The 18,500-nt window shown below is 43.6% G+C and overlaps 1 long non-coding RNA gene across 1 annotated transcript in view; it reads left to right on the top strand.

Annotated features, from left to right (window-relative positions):
- The first annotated feature begins 2,196 nt into the window (after positions 1-2,196).
- LOC135921089 (uncharacterized) overlaps positions 2,197-18,500 on the top strand; it is a 39,184-nt gene continuing 22,880 nt past the window's right edge. Inside the window, exon 1 of the long non-coding RNA XR_010570448.1 lies at positions 2,197-2,301. This is a non-coding gene — a long non-coding RNA (uncharacterized lncRNA). The remainder of the gene's footprint in view (positions 2,302-18,500) is intronic.

The following is an 18,500-nucleotide window of genomic DNA, read 5'->3' as shown; positions in this document are numbered from 1 at the left end:
TAGGAATTACATCGGTAAAGGTGAATTGGGAGCCACTTAAATCTCTATGCACTCAGTTAGTACAAAGAGTCTACCCGGTCTGAACCCATGCTTCAGTTCCCCCAGTACATCATTTTTCTCCACCCACTTAGTTGCAATTGTATGGCTTCAATGCCAGTTTATACATTACTGACGTTACTGTAACGGACCTGTACGAGGTCGTGTTATCCCTATCACCTTTGCCTTTGTAGATGACGTTCATCTTGCTTACACGACATCAAACCAGAATTTTCTTCGTTCTAATCATTGCCCTATGGCATTAGCGCGCCGTGCCTCGCTCTTTCGACTGAGGTATTTTTGATTAGCTGTATTGGGATTTCAACGGATCCTGTTGCCGTATTATTCGGGATATTTGCTCCTTTCTTTTTCAATATAAGCTTCCTTTGCAAAATTTTGCTCTAGCGGACGCACGGTGGCAAGCGCCATCTGGGAGCGTTCAAGGTTCAAGGAACCGAATGCTGCTCTGTGATTGGTGGAAGCGCGATGCTTGCCATGGGCTGCTATGTAATTGGTAGAAACGCGGCACGCGTCGTGCGCCGCGCTGTGATTGGCACAGCTTTCACACACGCACAACGCCGCTGGCGCTGTGCTCACTGCGTGAGATGCCCTTAAAACTAGATCGCTTTGAAATTTGCAAAAATAGCGTTTCGGAAGAGTACAGCGCAAGGGCAAAAGCAACTATCTCTTGCACATTACTGACTACATGCGCGCCGAGTGTATATAAGGAGATGGACATCAAGTTGTTTAGTTGCAACAAAGAGCGTCTCCAATGCGCGAGTTGGCCTTCCGTTTCTACGTAATGATCCCCCTTCACCGATACTGCAGACGACTCAGAAGCAATTGAGAAACTGAACGGACACAATCCAGTCATGAGGTTGACAATCTGTGCGTGTGACCGTTGTTGCTGAGAATATTGACAGTCCTAAATAGTATGACTGGTTTTTATCAATGAAGTATAATACTTTCAATTTGTCTTAAACGCAGTCATCACAAGAATTTATTTTCATTACCGCATTTAGGTATAGTTTTTTAGTTATCTTTTATGCTTCTAAACAAGATCGGCGACGCTTGTGATCAAGAAAACGACATAATTTGTTTTGTTATTTGTCACTCCCCGATCCTACTGCTTATACATTGCGCTAAAGTCACATACGCCTAAAGTTTTCTTGAGCGAAAAAGAAAGAAATAAAAGAGCAATCAATGCGATACTAAGGACGAGACCTTTTAAAAATAAAAATATCATGATGGGGTTTTACCTGCCCAAATCACGATCTGCTTATGAGACACGCCGTAGTGAGGGACTGCGGAAATTTCGACCACCTGGAGTTTTTTAACATGCACCAAAGTCTAAATACAATTGCGTCTTCGCATTTCGGCCCCGTCGAAATGCGGCCGTCGTGGCCGGAATTCGATCCCGCAACCTCGTGCTTAGAAGCCCAACAGCATAGCCGCTAAACAACTACGGCGGTTGAGATCTTTCTTTTCATCATTCCGGCACTGGAACTCTCACCTCTCTGTGATTCGCTGCAACCTGTAATCAGAAATAATTTTGCAGCTTTCCCTAAAAAATTCCAAGCAGAATACAAATATTACGGTATTGAATATTCATGGCTGTTGTTTGTGTCCATATTTCACCTGCGAGCTCCTCACATTTTGAATAATAGCTTTCGGCCAACGCCGCAACGCATCTGCCCCTGCACTTTCTTTCAAGCCGATCCGTCTGACTTCAATACTATATTGTGCGTCAAGCGTGAAAGGAAAGGAAATCTCATTGTCTTTTCCCTCTTTCTTCTTCCTTCTGCACTTTAATTCGAGTACAGTAGATATATGTATACTCACTTATTCCTGGCGTTCATTTCGTGCCGCCCTTTTGGACCCGTTAAATTTTTAATATTATCGGTTTCTACTCTTCTTTCGCGGCCGTTTGGAAAGCCATTGTTTCGTACACGAAGCTGTGGTTAGGGCTCGACAGGCCTGTATGTTCGTTTTATTTTACGCATACAGATGCGCGTTTTCCACAACAGCAAGTGATGTTTAAATATATATTGTCCCCAGCGCGATGTGGGACGCTTGCTAGACACGCACTTGAAATTTTGGCATTACGGCGCTAGCGACGACAAGTATCTGACTGCACGGCATTTCGCAGAGACGTAGACATGAAAAACGTCCCCAGGTCACTACTCATTGCTATTGCGGGGGTATTATTTGCGATAGAAATCTCTGAACAATTGACGGTTATGGACATTAAAGCTTGGAAGAATGGTATGTATATGACCTGGTTAAATTTTTTTTCTTTGGAGATGTCTCCATGAAGCATGAAATTAATGACAGCAGCCGCGGCAGCTCATCGCAGTGGCTGCGCTCAATGTAATAAGGAATAAACGGAAATAATAATGCATCAGCTATGCCGAAGAACACAGTAATTGTACGTCTCTCGTTTCTAGGTAATGTTAAGGACCATAGTCCTCTAAGTAGGCAACCGTGTGTCTCAGCGATTTTAACCGTCACACAGCTAATGAGGACTCAAACGGTGACGTGCGAGATGTATGAACACCTCTTTTGCATTGAAGTTCGCTAATTGCGGAAACAGGATAACCGATCGAGTATACGTGAAATCGGTAACGTTGTTTGCTAGTAATAAAATTTCAAACAACAACATCGTTACTTTCTCTCGCCGCTCATTGCATTCTCTCAATGACAGTGTAATATACATACCTGAACATTGACGGAGAAGTAGTCCTCTCGATTGCGAAAGGCTTGCGCGTTATCTACGCCGGAACTTCTGATCGGCGCATGACGGAAGTCTATGCATCCGCTCCCACCAGGAAACGGGGCGATGGGGCAAAATTTCCTAATTAGCATTGCCAGTTCATTGGCGTTGGGAAACTTCACCAGCTGCGGGAACAAAAGTCTCGGCGATCATTCTTGACCTGCTTGCGTTGATTCGAGACACAGTTGCTTGTGAAACATTAAGGAGGTCGTCGATGACATTTTGGTAGCTCCCGGCAGCCCTCAATTGCAATGCGATCAGGAGCTGGAGCAGCGGCGGAACGGAGTGACCGCGCTCGTCGTCATTCTGGCACAGCGGAAGCGTTTCCAATAGCCGCGGTAGCACTCGCTTCGAAAAATCAGTACAGCGAAAAGCATTCCGCGTCGTTGTGTACACCTGTACGGTAATCTGTCGATCCCTAAGAACTGGCTGTAACGGCGGCTCGTTATCAGTGTGCCTCATCTTCCCTAACATCGTCCACACGTCCGACGAAATCGGCAAAGTCGGCGAGGCTGTCGTAGTGGTCGGCCATTTTGTTTGTTTCATGAACGCAGTGAAAGCCGCGCTTAAGGTCGCCAATAGTTGTACTTTCCGTCAGTTAAGTGGCGATTAAGGTTTACCTTGAGTAGAAGATTTGTGTGTGAAACGTGCTATGTCCCGACCGGTTACTTCAGTCCTAAGTTAAGGGTAGGTTCCCTTTGTGAATACGGGCCTAAGTATAACTTTGTTATTGAGACCGAAAAAGAAACTCGCACAGAGAAACATGAAATGTAGAAAAATTTAGCGCTTCGTGTGTTCCGTCATTTTGTCTGCATCCATGTTTGTTCAAGTGCGTTGCACAAGTCTAATTCAGGGATTATCAACTACGACATTAGTACGTCTTATAGGTACCATGAACAGATATAGCAAATATATTTCTATTGATAAAGCCTTCTTGATTAAGTCTATTGTTAGTTTTACTTTACGATAATATACATATGTTTATATAATCGAGAAATTGAATGCTTTATTGTCATCTGCATTTATGGTTTCCTTTTTTTTTCATTTTGCGCCTAAACCCCAGGGCTGGTACGTCAGTGTAATGTGATATGTCTCAATTTATTTTCTCTTATTTGAGCCATTTCACCAAAATGAAAATTCTCAAAACATACTATATTTGTTTTTCCTTCAATTACTACAAAACGTAACACACATTTAAAAATAAAAACAGAATTAGGCTCGAGGAAAAACTGTCCAAATTCAGAACATGACGCGCCAGTAAGTGCGGGCTTCAGAACGTAGTGTCGCCACCTGTACTGCGCTTTCCAGTGTTTTGTTACTTATGAACCATCTTCCCACTTTTAGGGTTCTTTTCCTGATATTGATGAAGGGCAATTTACCAAAGCAGCCCATATCCTTTTTCTCTTAAGTGACCGTTTAAGCTGTAAATGTGAACATCGTCAATTATCATGTTCTCACTCTACACCGTTAACACACGTAAATGATTAGCCAAGCTGTTAAATACAGCGACACATAAGTATACGATGCAAGTTACGATTTTAAAAACTACAATGATCTGCAAAGTTCTGACGACCGAACTCCGTGATTTTAAAATTTGATTTGTCACCATGTTCTTTTATACAATTTTTTATTTGTTCGTCGTGCCTAGCGTTAGCTGGAACACGCTATATAACGTTTTCAAGCGCTTGTATCGCATGGTTTCACAACAATGTTGCAAGCTACTCGAAGATTTAGAAAATATTTATGCACTACAGGTACAAGCTCACCAAACCATTAGAAATGAAGGATACATTGCTAAATTGCTCTTCAATGCACCTTTCACTTACTTTAAGCTTTTGCAGGAAATAAGCGAAAAGACAAACTATAAGAGTCGAGCACACCCACACGAACAATTATATAGCAAGCTTCAACTTAAAATTACATCAAAATGCAGCCGCCGCGGCTGGGGTTTGATCCCGTGACCTTGACGCCGTGACCTCGGCCTTAACAGCGTAATACAAGTTCACTTAGCCATCGTGGCGCGAAAAGAAGATTTTAGTCAACTGAAAGATTGAGCAAGTGGAAAATTAGAGCCCGCATAAAAATAAATGTCAGATGAGGGTGAAAGAGGCCTGACAACGGCGCAGTTGTCTTGTGTATCGCAAGGCGACGGGGGCGGGGAGGGAGCCTCCCCTTTCGGTACAGTTTAGGAGGAAGGTTGCACTTGGGCTCCCGATCTCCTCGTAGTAGGCGCCTATCGTTGACTGTGTCTGGTGTCGTAAACTAGCATTCATATCGCTCAAAGCTTCATAGAAGAAGAACAAAACTTTATTCGTAGAAAGAACTTCCTTGCCCCTAAAACGGGGTAACGCCGTGTGGTCGGGCCCCTATTCCAAGGCACCGCTGGCCCTCGCCATCCTTTCTGCCCTGCGGACGAGCCTGAGCTGATCCCCAAGGGCGGAGCTGGATAGCAATGCCTCCCACCTCGCTCTCGTGTTATTATCTTCTTGTTCTTCTGTGTGAGCTGTGCACTCCCATGTGATGTGGTAGAGCGTTGGTGTGCTCCCACACCACGGGCATATGTCCTTGTATGCTGTTGGGTAGTATATGTGCAATTTATGTAGGTTTATGTATGTGTCTGTTTGGAGCCTGCGTAACGTCGCTGAGTCCATGACTGAAAGGTTCCTATGCAGGGCTGGGTAGAGCCTTCTGATTACCTTGTAGTGTTGCAAGATCGCTTTATTACTTGGATCGATGGGTGTCGGGTCCTCCCCCATGTTGCCATGGGCAGCTCGGCAATTAGTAAAACCTCGAGCCACCTCATCTGCATGGAGGTTCCCAGTAACACCCTCGTGTCCCGGGGCCCATGTTATAGTTTGGGTATACCTGACGTCAAGGTCTCTGTTGATTTCGGTAAGTATCCAGCGTGCCCTCGCGCTGATCTGTCCCTTCTGACAGTTTCTACATGCGGCCTGAGAATCTGTGACTATTGTTAGTTGAGCATTGCGCTCTATGCCTTCTCGTATAGCTAAGGCGATGGCTATCTCTTCGGCTTCTAAAATGGTTGCTCGGGAAACCGAAGCACAGGCCGTGATTTTCCCTTCACGGTTTACGACAGCTGCCACCATGTTCTTTGCGTTGGCCCGATATGGTGAAGCATCCGTGAATCGTGCAGTGTCCAAGTATTTTGTTGTTTTGTCTATGTATTCTGCCCGAGCTTTTCTCCCTCCTGCGTGTAATGTCGGATCCATGTTTTGTGGTATTGGTGATACCTCATACAAAGCTCTAATCTGGCAGGGTAGACCTTTGGCGTTTTGGTGTATTTGTATGCATTCTCCAAGGCTCACTCTTAGAAGAAGAGCTCTGCCGACTGTCGTTTGCGCCAATCGACTCCTCTGCGCTATGAGTTGGGCCTCAGCCAGCTCATGAAATGTATTGTGGAGGCCGAGGGCTAGAAGCTTCTCATTTGAAGTGTTGCGTGGCAACCGCAGGGCTGTCTTATATGCCATCCTTATTATTGTATCAGCCTTTTCTTCTTCCTCCCTGTTTATGGTATGGTAAGGAAGGGAGTACATTAGTCTGCTGATTGAGCAGGCTGTTCACCAGTCTGAGGGTGTCTTGTTCCCCCATTCCTGTCCGATTATGAGCCACACGGGCTATCATCCGGTTAATTTGTTGCGTTGTTTTTCTGATCGTGTTTAAAGTGTGTAAACATCTGGCATTAGATTGCAGCCACATCCCCAACACTCTTACTATTGACCTCTCAGGAATAATTTTCCCGTCCAGCCTGATCTCGAGTTTGAGGCTCGGGTCAGTTCTTTGTTTTTTTTTCGTGAGGCGAATGAGTTATGACTTCTCCGCAGAGCACTGGAGTCCTCTTTGTTGCGTATAGTTGCCTATTATATTGGCTGCCCGTTGGAGCTTTTCCTCCTTCTCTCCCAAGTTGCCCTTGGTTATCCATATCGTTATATCATCCGCGTATAGGGAATGGTGGACGTCGGGGATTTCTTGGAGTTTTTTAGCTAGTCCAATCATGCCTATGTTGAAGAGTGTAGGCGAAATCACCGCACCCTGTGGCGTTCCTTTCTTGAGAGGATGGATGACTTCAGATTCATCGTTTCCTACTTTTATAACTGCTATTCTCTCGTTGAGGAAGCTTCGGATGTACTGGTACGTCCTTTGACCGCAGCTGGTCTCTGCAAGTCCATCCAGTATCCCTATGTGACTTACGTTGTCGAAGGCCCCTTTTATGTCGACAGCCATGACAATGTGTTCTCCGGCCTTGGGGACGCTCGTTAACACTTCCTCCTTTAAAAGCAGGAGTATGTCCTGTGTTGACAGATGTGGTCTGAAGCCAAACATGGTATCAGACATTAAGTTGTTTTCTTCAAGATGACGTTGGAGTCTAGTGTTTACTAATCTTTCGAACACCTTTCCAAGACATTATGTAAGAGAGATGGGCCTAAGGTTGTCTAAAGTAAATTTCTTCCCTGGTTTTGGAATCATGATTATCACAGCGTGTTTCCATTGCTGTGGTATCGTTCCTTTGACCGAATGATCATTTATAAAGTTCGTAAGGGCTGTTATGACTTCATCATTCATGTTTCTAATCATGGCATTTGATATTTGGTCCGCCCCTGCCGCTGTGTTCCGTTTTGTACTGGCGATTGCTGCTTTACCTTCTCCTACCGTGAAGAGTTCATCCATTTCTGGGTTTGGGTGTCCGATGTAATCAGCTTGGTATGGGGGTATCGGGGCTTTGTTACCGAAGCATTTTCTATGGACTACCTGTAGGAGTTCTTCTTTTGTGCCTGGGTACGAGTGTAGCAATCTCTCCAAGTTCTTTTGTCCTTCGCGTCTGGTTTTTAGCGGGTCAATCATTCCTCTGAGGATGTTCCACGTTTTTGCCGTCCCTAGGATTCCATTAGGTGATCCGCAGAAGCGTTCCCAGTTGGCTGTTGTAAGTTGATTAGCATATTACTCGGCCTTCTGGGTTATTTCTTTGATTTTCATTTTGAGTTTGCGGTTGCATTTCTGTCGCTTCCATCTTTTGGTCAGGCTTCGTCTTGCATCCCACAGATGCAATAGGTGAGGGTCCACTTCAGGCGTTTTGTCTGTCCTGGTGATGGTTTTGGTATGTTTCTGCTTTATATTTCATATGCATTCGCACCAATTATCTAAATCATTTATGTCCGTGGTATGTTCTTTAAGCGATTCTCTGTACGCCCGCCAGTCTGTTATTTTAGCTGTACCTATTTGTTTGCGGATTTGAGCTGTGCGGATTGTGGTACTTATAATGCAATGGTCACTGCCTAGATTTTCGAGGGTGTTGCACCATTCCGCATTTGGACAATTTTTGGTTATTGTTAAGTCCGGACTTGTGTCTGCGGAGATACTATTCCCTGTTCTTGTTGGCATTGCAGGGTCGGTTAGAAGTGTTATGCCGAGCGCTTCTATTTGTCCCATGATATTTTTGCCTTTATTGTTCTGGGTTGGATACCCCCAGCTTGAGTGCCTGGCATTAAAATCCCCAACTATCACTAGAGGTCTCCCCTTCGCCATTTTTGCTGCCTCTTGAAATAGTTTGTCGAACGTTGCTCTCTTCTGAGTCGGCGGGCTGTAGACATTAATTATGAAGGCACTCTTTCTTCTCGTGCCTTTATATGTGATTTCTGTTATTATATGCGGAATGTCCGTTCCTTCTATGGACTTGTGACATAAATCCGTTACTTTCTTGTCCACCAATGTTGCGACCTTCCAGTTTTCACCTTCGGTATTGAAGGTTTCGTATCCCTGTAATTTTGGGTTTGTTCCGGCTTCTTGCAAAGCAATGATAGCTGGTGATCTGTTTTGTGTCATCACCAGCTGCGACAGTTGTCCCATTTTACGCCGGAACCCGCGGCAGTTCCTCTGCCATATTTCGCACTTTTCGGAAGCGTGCTTTTGATGTTTAGGCATTGTGTGTCGCCTGGGTAATGGCCGACAAGCCTGGCCTGTTGTATACTTTCTCTGCGTTTTCTCTTATGCTGCTGCCTGTGGCATGTTTTCTCAGTGCTTTCGTAAATTCTATTTGTTGTGCCTGGATTTTCTTGTCTAGGGCTTCTAGTTTTCGATCTACCTGAATCATTACCTGCTCTATGATTGTGGGTATAACTTCTTTTATGGTTTCTTTCAATATCGACAAGGTAATTACGGTGTCGCCTTCTAAATTCGGTAGCTTTTGTCCTTTCTGTCCTGTCTGGACTGGTTTAGGCTCTCGTTGTGGTTGCTGCATTTGTTGCTTTTTCAATTGCCTATTTTCTCTTTCTAGGTCCCCTATTCGCACTCGCATTAGCTCTAGTTCGCGTTCTAGGCGTGTGAGTCGTGTTGTTTGGTGGCGGGGTTGGGTGGCGATTGCTGCCCAGCTCACCTTGTTTTTGCCTTCCTTGTTCACAGTCTTCTTGCTCTTCGGCTGTTGTTTTGTTGTTTGGCCCCTCTCTTGGCCACTGTCCCTGGAGTTGGAGCGGTCTCGGGAGCTAGACCTGGATCGGGAACTGGATCGGGACCTGGAACGGGCCCCATCTGGTGATGCAGAGTCCTCACGGTCCATGCTGAACCAGCGTCTCTTGAGGATTCCGTTGGCTTGTGGTCGGCGTAGACGTTGCGACAGTGGTGGCCTGCCCCTTTGGGGGACCCGTTTGAGTTTTTTGGTGCACTCCGATGCCCCCGTGGGATGAGCCCCCCCCACACAGGGCACACTCTGGATCACAGGTGTGGTCCTCAGGAGGGTCCCTTAGCCAACAATTGCTGCACGCCTTTGCCGTGGGCGTTGGACAAACGTCCGTTCTATGTCCCTTGCTTTTAAACAGTTTGCAGTATTGTCTTGTGGGCTGATAAGGCACACATGGCATTTCGCCACCGTAATAGTAGACGAAGCGTGGCACTATCGGTCCATCGAACGTTATCACTACGGTTTCAGACTTGCCGAGCATCCGGGCTTGTACGATTGTCACTCCTTGAGTGCGCACTCGGAGATGACTTAAAAGTTCCTCTTCTGGGGTTTCGCGTTCCAGTCCGTGTACCACTCCTTTAAGGTACCCTTCAGGGGTGGTTATGTAGGTGTTCATCGGATGTTTAGTGCCATTGAGCTCCAGCGTTTTGATCTTCATGATCTTCTCCGCCACTTGTTCGTATGGGGTACTTACAATGATTATGTTTGACCCGTTGCGGAGGCGAAGCAGAAATTTATCGCTCCTGCAGGTCTCCGGGTCGCCGCTGGCACGCTCTATCGCTCGCGCAACTTCCTAGATTTTAAGTTCTTTTACAACTAGTCCTGGCTTGGGACGCATGATAATTTTCATGTCATTTCTGAGCAGCGGCACCGCGCGCGTTCGCCGTCAGGCTCTTATAGACGCTACGCCGCGTTGAGCTCGCTCTCCTGCAGGCGCCCTGGCAATGCAGCTGCTGTTGCCCTCACCGTCGCATCGAGCTCCGCTGTCATCAGTGGCTGTTCGCAGTTGTTTTCTTAGACCTTTTCGTTCTCGCAAAGATAGTGCAAGTTGCCACTGACCATTCTTGGCTTCGTCATCTTCCCGTGCTGTCTCTTTCTCCTCGTTTTCGTCGGCGTCGCTGGTTGATTCCCCCTGTGTCACCTCGTCAGGCGAGAGCAAGTCCTCTTCAGCATCGGCCGCAGATCCCGCTTGGGTTTCGATGGCTTGGTCATCCGTGTCCATGGTGTCCTGGGCTATTTCCGGGTCGTTGTCCGTTGGAAGTTGGGCCGTGGCGGCGCTACGCTTGGGCCGGGAGCTGACTGCCGGGGGTCCGCGCTCCGGTACGCCGTTAGGCTTAGCGTGGCGGGCCGGCATGCTCGGGCGGTGGTCTTATCTTCTTGGAAGAAACCAGGCCCACTTGTCAAAACAGGGGGTATCAGCGCGTTCCTGGTGTCTTCCTACACAAATCCTGCGAATTCCGTGGTTGTCACATGATTTTGGCCGCTAATAGGCAAGATTATTGACAGAGCCGATGCGAACACGTCTGCACTCCTCGGCGCCACCTGGCGTTCCCGCAAACATTCATAAATCATTTTTTATATTCAAAAAGCATTTGGTACTCTTTAGTGTTATGGTCAGCGTTCATGCGTTATGGTTCCCGCTGTAGAAATGACCGAAGGTAATTCTGATTTTCACGATATGACCACAGGAATACCTCATGGTCGATTCTTGACCTAACATGCTTCCATTTATCCATTTATTTATTTTTTTTATTTATGTGAAGTACCTTACAGGCCCATAGGGCACTGTGTAAGGAGGGTTGCGAAAACTCCCAACAGTGTATACCCAACCAGATGAAAAAGAAAAAGGTGCAATACATGGTAAATAAAATTTGTGCACATAACAGCAGGAAAAAAGAGGAGAAAAAGCAATGCGGAAATAACGAGAAAAAAGCTGGAAGAGTAAGCGAAATAATTCTGTGGAAAGGCACTGTTGAAATTATGGGAGTACCCTGTCAAACTACTCGCGTCATAGGAACATTTAAATACATGGAATTCGTGAGGCGCCTCAGGAAGATTTATATTGTACATTGACAGAACTTAGCTCTAGGCTACAGTAATTGCAGGCACCGAAACATGAGGAAATTGAAGCGGTGCATCGACCACGAGCATGGCCTGACAGATTTCGTCAATCATTGTTCGCTTCAGAGATCAGAACACTAGGGACACTTGGTTATCAGAAAGAAAAGCGCTAAACGATTACAACAATTTTATCAATCACAACATGACAAGGAACCAAAACAATATTGTTACGCATGAACAAAACGAAGACCAGTGAACGTGCTTGTGGTCCCGAGTGGGGGCTGGCTGATCAACTGAGCGTTGTCCTCTTCTTCCTTCCCCCCACTTGGGACCGCATGCACGTTCACTGGTCTTCGTTTTGTTCTTGCGTAGCAATATATTTGGCAATACCGAGAGCTTGCTAAACAAAAAGGCTACCACTACATGTGGACACAGAACGAACGAATGCTAATGAGAAAAGTGGAAGGGGCACCGAAAAAGCACATCAGGACAGAGAGGGACCTTATCTACATAACGTAGTGGGTACATTTCGCAACATCAGTGGCTGGAATGCTCATGTAAATGATAATTTAAAGGACGAGGGGTTGCAAATTAATCGAAATAAGTAGACATAAATATACACAAATTGAGAAGAAATATGGAGGAATTATGTTTATGTCTAGAACGAGCAGTTCTCCGCAGTGAGGCTATTGTTTTAACTGAAGTCAATGTAGACATCTCTTCGGTAAATATGTATACCCTAAATGGCTATACTTGTATGTGTGGTGCAGAAAATATAGGAAAGGTGGAGGTGTTGTGTTCATTCATGATGACTGGATATCGAATAATACGGAAGTAAGCTTTACTGATCCAGAAGTAGTGGGACTTTCTATAAATAAACAGGATGTGGATTATACGTTAGGTGCGATATATTGACCTCCTAATATGAACGCGAATGGTTTTCTTAAGCATATTTTTTTTTTCAAACATGCACGAATGAAGCGCGATTACTATTAGTTGGAGACATTAACATAAACACAATGAAGGAGCCTAGTCGAGTTGTAAGGGATTATCTAAATTTATTATCAGAATTTGAACTAGACAACTTAATTAAAGATTACGCTAGAGAGGAATATCGCAGCTCAAAAATTACAAAATTCTGCATTGACCACATTATTATTTGATGTGCAAATGAAGGCTATGCTGCTGGTATTGTGAAATAAAATTAGTGGATCAGTATTTGTGTCCATTGTGGTGATGACGGATAAACACGCTGAAAACTGCGATGATCACGCTATCACAAAAGAGGTATTAGATAACAACATAGTAGATAAACGTATAAAAATTTTGATTTGATGTCCCTGTTGCTACTTGGTCACATTAGTTTGTACAAGAAAATAGCACAAGTATCGCAAGATATTTCTCTCAAGTCAATGAAACGTGTAAAGATTAAAATAAGAAACGCTGAAAATGAATGGATGACAAAAGGGCTAGTTCATTTATGTTATCTGGAGCTGAAACTTGGAAAAAGTACAATAAAGACTTAGAATATCTTTCATCCAGAGATGAAGGCAAATCATTAAGAAATCGTATAACCACAAAAATTATAAAATCACATCAAAGGTACCTCATGAGGCAGTTTACCTGAAGAAAAATTATCGCAAAGAACTTTGAAACTGGCAAACCAAATGATGGGCAGATCAAAGAAAATGTCTTCTGACGAAGCAGTAAAAAAAACTTTCCCAGGGAAAATTTGCACACCATATGCGATAAATTCCATACGACCTTCACAAGTGGAGCAGAAGAAGTGAGACGTATGAACGCTGATAAAGATAGCAGGTATCGGCCGAAACATGGTTGTATGGATTCTGCGTATTTGCCGCCTATTTCTGAATATGTTCTAAATGCTATAATGCGCCAGATGAAGAAGCACAAACAACCTGGGTATGATAAAATTCGCTTTAAAGATCTGTTCTACAACTTTAATAAGCTAAACGAAGTTAGGATCAAAATACTAAATGCAATATTCGAAACCGGTGAAATACCTGATGAACTCAAGGTATCCATGCTGAGACCATTAAATAAGAATGTCAAAAAGTCAAAGTGGGCATACTACAGGCCAATCACAATTTCATCTTTGAAAAACGCACTGCATTTGCCATGCAATCATTCTGCAACAGGTTTTCTTTAATTAGCATGGCACAGTTTGGATTTACAAAGAATAACAACTCGGTTACACTACTTGAAGTTTGCGGATTTCAACAACAATGCGTTTGAAAATAACCACGTAGTACTAGCACTATTCTTAGACCTAAACAAAGAATTTGATACAATAGACAACAATACGTTGCTGGAAAAGTTAAACTGCTTGGGCTTTCAGAACGAGTTTAGAAAGTGTTTAGTAATTAAATTTAAAACAGAATACAGCGTGTGAGACTCGGGGACATTTATGGAAACTTTCAACTAATGAACTATGGGGTGCCTCATGGTAGCATGCTCGCACAATTGCTTTTCAACATATATGTATCTGATCTGGGTTGTTAAAAACTAATTCGAAGCTGCTCCTATAGGCAGATGATACAGCATTTGGCCTCCAGATATCTGGATTTAAAGCAAACAATCAAACCTTTCAGCAGGATATTAGCAATGTAATAGACTGGTTTTCAGAAAATGCAGTTTATGTAAATCGCAAAAAAAAGCTGCTATGTCTTAGGAACCCGAATAAGAATATTTCCCAAGAGCTGCATTTATACATGCACGGTTCGATGTGTTCCCCGTGTAAGTGTCTGCTTTTAGGGTATTAACCAGTTTTTAAGTACCTGAGTGTTCTCTTTGACAAACATGTTATATGGACTGAACGAGCTACCTACATATCTAAAAGGATAAGGGCCGCTGAGGCAACGATGTACTACTTGCGAGGGAAAACGCCACTGAACTTGCGGTTAACCATATACAAATCATTAATTGAATCTGTATTAATGTACGCGATCACATTATATGGCACTTGCTCACACTGTAAAAACCAAACCTTGAACAATACAGTTACACGAATTGCAAATACAGCAACTTACGGCACTTCATTGCAATCAGCTGACATGGGAAATACATGCGTTCTTCTTTGTGTAGTACGAATACAGGAACTCTTTAATTTTGTTGTGCTTTCGCGGTATTTGTTTTCCAATTTCAACATACCAGTTCAAAAATGTAACATTACGTACAAGGGAGAGCTTCGTTAAATTACGTTGTCCTAATAATTATGGTAGCAAGGGGCTCGAATATTATGTTCCAAGTCTTTAATTAATCAAATTGACGAGGGCCTGTTGGGAATTACCTTCAAAAGAAAAATGCATGAAGAAATTAGAAAATGGTTTGTGTCTGTGGGGGCCAATATATAATGTAACAAAATGTTTTTGGATGTACAGCATTGCCTGCACATCAAATACACTTTTTTCTCTTACACTTTGTGTAAACACGACATAGATCTCCGTGTATCAAATCCGGTTTTTGTAAGATGCTGTTATATACACCTGGAATATCTTGTGAATTGTTAAATTTGGAGAAATAATGTGTAGCACGTGATGTTGATACAATAACTCTGTGGCACATTTTTGTTACATACATTTAGACGCTCTATTTACTGCCTGGTTGGTTACAAGCGCAATGTACTTAGACCAATCTATTGAATGCTATTATTACCAAATGTATTTTTTAAATTAAAATTAAATTGAATGAGTTGAATTGAACGTATCGTAGCTATGTGTGAGGCTTCTCAGTGCAGCGCCATAGGAAATCTGCTTCTAGAATCCCCATTATTATGCTCGCGTAGTTTGGTGCAAAAGGCGTACCCATACTTGTCCCACGTATCTGTAGGTAGTAACTCTCCTCAATTTCGAAGTCGTTATGTGGTACAACTAATTCAAGGCGAGACAAGTAGACTTCAATAGAGTTTCATGGATTGTGTTTAGACAGCGTTTGTTTTATCGAACATAAACCATCGAGGATTGGAATGCTGGTGTAAAAGGCCGTGCCGTATAGTGTTTCGAGAATATCTTTTTGCGTAGTGTGCCTTTAGCATTATTTCCCCCCATAATTCTCAGTAGGTGAGGCGTATCTTGTACAAATGATGGAAGTGCTTTTGGAATGTCACCAAGGAAGTGGTTAAGGAATGGGGAGTTGGTTTCTGTCGTGTGTTGTTGTTTGATACCATCTGGCGCCCCGTGATATTAGTGGTTTATAGTTCAGTGGATGGAATTTTATGCACCCTTGGAAGGAGGTAGAAGCGCCCGGCATTTCTGTTGCTTGGGTTAAGAAATTTCTATTCTTATGGTGTTATACATTCATCACCCAAAAGTGATTTCAGCCTGTTGGTAATTGTCATTGTGTAGGATAATGTCGTATTGTTATGTAGCTTACGGTAATGTTCTGGATTGTTTAGTTGTCTGTAAGCTTCGTGCTTGTATTTTTCTCCTGGCCAAATAACTATACTTCCATCTTTACCTGGTTCCTTAATAAAAATCTCAATCCGGCAATTACGATTTGAAATGATACGACTCTCCGACTCAGTCTTGTTTTTAGGTCCCTTAGTTGTCTTGAATTGGCTTATAATTTCTTTACTCACAGTTCTAAGATATAGGTCAAGTTCTATGGCTTTTTCTTGATCGGAAGTCCAAGTGGATTTGGCTCTAAGTGGTGTCATCCCGCTGTCTGATGTGTTCTCTGCGAAAATTGTCCGATGCGCATTCACTAGGGAAGTTCTGAAAGTTACTTGTGAAGCTCGAATTAGATTTATTCTTCCATTTAAATCTGAACGTTTATTCAATAACTCATGAATTATGTACAAAACACTGTATGGACCCATACCTGCAAAGGCTAGAGGCCTGTCGAAAACAAAAACTACATGCAATTCAGCTACAGAGCGTGAAGGGCTGAAGAACAATTGAGATGGATACAACACTATATTATACAACTGTAATAGAACATGTTTACAAAATATACGCAACGAATCCAAGAGAAAAATATGACACAAAACGAAAATCCCCATATGTGTTTCAGACAGTTTCATTGCACTTTTAATGAAGGTTCGTGGTCATCTTAAACTTTATCGCTGCTTTAACCTATATCGGTAGTTCATTTCACATTTTGGCACCACTGAACTGGATCAAGTGTTCACCAAGCACATTGTTACATTTGGGCAGGTTAAAATTGCAATTGGATGCTTGGCTTGTACTACGAGAAGGTAAAACGAAGAGGAATAACGGAAGGGGAGAATAAGTGTTTATGATACTGTTGATCGACAGCGGAGTTTTATAGTTGCGCAAACGATAGTACCTGATTATAATGAAAAACGTTGCTCCCGAAATGATTCCGGAGTAACGTGTTGGTATGGAACAAAAGTTTCTGTGCTGTTGGTAGGTGAGCACGCCTATTTCTCCTTTATTAAATGTTTTTGAAATGTCCACTACATTAGACAGGCATAATTTTGTCGAAGCTTCCGCCACGTTTGGTATTTCTAGATTCGAGGTCCCTCTTCTTGACGTGAGGTGGCTGTTTTCCTGGAATGTTGTTTTTTTATTGAATTTGCTTTTTTCACTTCGTTTTTGAACCAAATTTCTAGACTGCTTTTCGTCCTAATGCTCCAAATCTTTTTTCTCATCCGGTGTCACAGCTATGTTCTGAAGTCTGTGGCTAAAGCTTTCGAGTTGATCTTCGCAATGTTCCTTCAGGATATTGAAAAGTGAAAGTGAAGCATTGTTCAATGTTGTTTGCCAGTTTGCACAATTGTGTAGTGGCCGTTGTCCTAGAACTGGTATAACTGGTGTTGTGGCGATCCACGTCGCGAGCGGTGTAATGAAGAAGAGAATACGACGACACTAGCTGGAGGAGTGTAGCAATAAATGGGTTCTACCGGCACTACCCTAGTGAAATCTTTACATTGGTGCAGTCGAAAACAGGAACCTGTGGAGAAGAAGATGAACGTCGCGTTAAAGGAAGGGCAAACCATCATGGAAGGTTACAAAGCAAGTGACGAACACCATGCCCGGCCACTGGACGATGTCACCACGCCTGATGTTCTATGGAGAGTTCCAAGTGCCTGTGGGTTGAATTCGGACAACAACGTCTCTAAAAGTACCGTTTAGTGCTTTAGTGTCTCAGCCACTGACGTACGTTATGACAACACATTTTAGTGTACCATGAAAAAAGACAAGAGTCGCAAGCCTGAACCAAGCGACAAGCACACGCCAGGCTCGGTACTTCATAACCAGGCATACCTCCATAAGTCCAGGCAGCACATAATCTCCGCAATATGCTGAAGAAACGGTGTTCCTTGTTAAACCAAGTGTTCTGACAGGGCCGACGCTTGTAAACAACCTAAACAGGTCAGCATTGATGGACACTGGTGCTTCCGTGAGACTAATTATTGAAGCTATAATGGAATCAGCCAGAATCATATCCGGAAAACTTATTCGTGTGAGTAGCTACGACGGTTCATCTCTGGATTACCGTACATGAACAACAGCAGCTGTTGAGTTTGAAAGTCAGAAGTTCAAGGTAGAAGCGCTAGTCGTGCCAGCGGTGAACTTCACCTTTCCTTTATCAAAACCTGACACGAAGAATATGATGATGAATATACTATGGAATGACGAGGGGACTATTGAAAAACCTGAGTATGATATGTGTCTCCAGCGGAGAAACCCGATTAACGAAAGCCATCATGCGCAAAAGACGTGCCGCTGAAGTTGCCCGAGTTAATCTGCATTGGACTATATCCCGAAGCCACAGCCACGATTGAGGTGCTGTTCTTGTTGCGCGACAGTACAGTAGTCAGAAAAAGCCGTACAGGCTCAGCCATGAAAATAAAATATGGCTAAGACAAGAACTTCAAGGCATGCTAGAAGCAGGGATCATTAGGCCATCTACATCCTGTTTTGCTTCCCCCATTACCATTGTACCAAAGAAAGATGGATAATTCCGACTGTGCACTGATTACCAAATGATGAAAAGGCAGACCAATCTTTTTTCCTACCCGATGCCTGGGATAGGTGACATCATTGACGAGACAGGAGGATGCGGATGTTTTTCACGCATAGAGTTATGCAAGGGGTACTCCCAAGTACCACTGAAAGAAGAGACTAATAAGTTTACGGTACTGTCACACTATTCGACATCTACAAGTATAATCGG

The sequence above is a fragment of the Dermacentor albipictus genome, chromosome 8, assembly GCF_038994185.2.
Source record: "Dermacentor albipictus isolate Rhodes 1998 colony chromosome 8, USDA_Dalb.pri_finalv2, whole genome shotgun sequence".
In the NCBI taxonomy this organism is placed as follows: Eukaryota; Metazoa; Arthropoda; class Arachnida; order Ixodida; family Ixodidae; genus Dermacentor; species Dermacentor albipictus.
Note: the sequence above shows the minus strand (reverse complement) of the source record. Positions and strands in the feature narration are given on the sequence as shown.